This window comes from Limulus polyphemus, unplaced genomic scaffold (assembly GCF_000517525.1).
Source record: "Limulus polyphemus unplaced genomic scaffold, Limulus_polyphemus-2.1.2 Scaffold3314, whole genome shotgun sequence".
NCBI classification, from domain to species: Eukaryota; Metazoa; Arthropoda; class Merostomata; order Xiphosura; family Limulidae; genus Limulus; species Limulus polyphemus.
The window spans coordinates 36,929-39,707 of NW_013668924.1; the positions used below are offsets into that span (position 1 = coordinate 36,929).

General features: G+C 34.0%; 1 protein-coding gene and 1 long non-coding RNA gene across 3 annotated transcripts in view; one reads left to right on the forward strand and one right to left on the reverse strand.

Annotated features, from left to right (window-relative positions):
- LOC111088205 overlaps positions 1-75 on the forward strand; it is a 1,732-nt gene extending 1,657 nt beyond the window's left edge. The window contains exon 2 of the long non-coding RNA XR_002612807.1: positions 4-75. This is a non-coding gene — a long non-coding RNA (uncharacterized LOC111088205). The remainder of the gene's footprint in view (positions 1-3) is intronic.
- The window catches only part of LOC106469115 (L-asparaginase-like), a 72,388-nt gene that overhangs the window by 8,308 nt on the left and 61,301 nt on the right, over positions 1-2,779 (reverse strand). The window lies entirely within an intron of this gene.

Genomic DNA, 2,779 nt, shown 5'->3' on the forward strand with positions numbered 1-2,779 from the left:
GAGGTCAGTCAAATTTATCGATCCTATTTTGAGATAGGGCAGAGAAAATAACAGATAAACTATAAAGTTTTACTGAAAAAAAACGTTTAAAATGCATTTAGGAGATTTTAGGGATTACACACAAAGAAAGTTTGAAATTTTTGAGATGAGGAAAAGTATTTTTAGTTTTAACATGAAAATTAAGTTTGCACACGGACTATTCAAAACAAATACTCGATATATTCATGAACAAATCTTTATTTTATTTTATTAAAAATACTTCACTAAAAAATATGATTTTTAGAATGTGAAAGACTTATAATATGAACTAAAAGACTGCCAAATTTTGTGAAAATATACATACTATATTGAAAGTTAGAAGTATTAAATCTATAAAGGCTTTAATCGAGTACAAAGAGGCCACGTGGTTGGTGAAATTGACAGAGCCTGTGTTGAGAGAGTTAAACATTTAATACAATAAAATTTCTTAAACAAGTCTACATAATGTGCATGAGAGTCATGGGACCACTACTTTCCCAGGAAATGAGATTTATGATGCTGCAGTAGTTTATAGATCAAATATCTAACTCGGAATCAGACCAGCCATCCACAAACAGCCAAGGCACCCAAAAAGAGCAGTCAGCAACTCCAACAAAACAAGCTACACTAACAACTTCCTCTCAGAAGACACCAGGACACCAATATATCTACCACTAATAGGATCACCTAATTCAAGATCGGGCAGATAACTCCACTCATCAGGATAACACTGAAAGACCCCATCAAGGCTGACTACCTTATGAAAGAAGGTTTTGTCTTATGGTTCCAGAGACACCAAGTGGAAGAAGCAAAGAATACACCAGAAATCCTATAATGAAATGCTACAATTGTCAGAAGTTTGGGCATACACGACACATTTGTACAGTCTCTCTCACAATGTTCAATGCAGAGGACTCTATCCAGTAACCAGTTGTCAAAATAAAATGAAGGAACTTGTTGCACCAAATGTGGAGAATGGAATGAGAGGATGCCCCAAATTCGTTCACGTAATCAACCAACAAAAATCCAAAGTCCTGCAGTTTCCAACCGTAAGAAACAATCAACTACAGTCACAAGCACAGCAGACTACTCAACCTTCATGAAACAAGGACCAGCCCAACAGGCTATGATTCTATATTGGCACAGTTCACCCCCAACAACAAGCAGACCTGAATCCTCAGAAAAACCACAACTTTAGTAGGATCATCAAGAGACTAGCAGTTTTCATGACAGATACCATTCTCTCCACCCTTGCAAACAGAATCACTACAAGTGATGAACTCATCTTTGAAGTCAGCTGCTCTGCATTCTACTAATTTAACATCAAGAATGTCAACTTCTTAATGTTCAGAGATTTTGTTATGAGAAGACTGAACCAATAACTATTATTCAGGGGGACTTGTACTATAAGAAGTATGAACTTTGCAATCTGTGTAACAGCCACAAAATTGACCTAACAGCAATTAACGAAACATTATCAAATGACAATAACAATTTCTCCCTGCCCAGAAGTTCCAAATAAGTGAAGTATAGCTCTTCTCTACAAACCACAACTAAAAATAACATCCCCTGGTAACAATTATTTCTCACAAAATGAATATATACTGTACCAACTTTACCCTGCTTCCCACAACTTCCCTAGTAGTTTCATATGTATCTCTGTCAACAACCAATGATGTGAGTCTCATACAAAGCATAATCAATCAAAACCCAGGAATTATCATATTAGATGACCTAAATTCAAAACATAAGGATTGTCAGCGCAGATGTAGTAACTGCAATGGCAACATCTTAAGCACATTCATAACAAACAATAACCTGGTTATAAGTTAATGAGAATACCCCTACATATACACACACACACTACAAAGGAACACAAGATGTTAGACTTAGTGTTAATCTCCCCAACACTATTACCGTACATTTCAGAATTCCAAGTTCATGTTAACACTGGTGAAGATCATATCCTTATCTCTTTCTCATTACTTCACAGCACTAACTTACAACCATCAACCTTGCCTAAATTTCATATTTTTTTAGAACCAAATACAGCTTAGTTACTATGCTTTTTAAATTATAGTGGAATTCTATGGTAACGATATAGTAATTTATGATTTTTTGGTTAATTAAAATGTATATATAAAACCTAAAAAAAAATTCTTTTAACATCCTCCACATGGGAAATTTCATAAGGCTTCGCAACCTATGACAAGTAGCAAATGAGTACAAAGTTCATAACTAGAAGAGATAATTGTTTGCTTTACTTTATTTACTGTTCTAAATTTTAAGAAAAATAAGTTTAAGAGCTTATTTGTAAATAGAAATAATGTATAATAGTTGAAATGTGACTGTATTTTACAAAATACTAGTCCACTAAATCACAGCCAAGACAGGTTACTTTGTAAAGACTATTGGATACGGTTACACAAGTGCCATGTCATTGTAACTTCTGTATTGTTAGCCAGGCATAGTTAGAAGGTCAATATAATAAATATATATATAAATGTAGTTAGACTAAAAATTTATTTTCGTGTTTCCCTCTATAATTTATCAAGCATAGTAACTAAGATGTATTTTAGTCTAAAAAATATGAAATTTCGAGCAGTCTAAAGAAACACCCTACCTCCTTGAAATATTGGTTCAAAAGAAAGAAATAGCATCCAAGCCCGTTAAAATGGCTGAGAAAGCCACTAGGGGGACACTCTGAGCTTCTGATTGGTTATTCATGTCATATATAGACGTAAGTGTATATAAGAAAGCA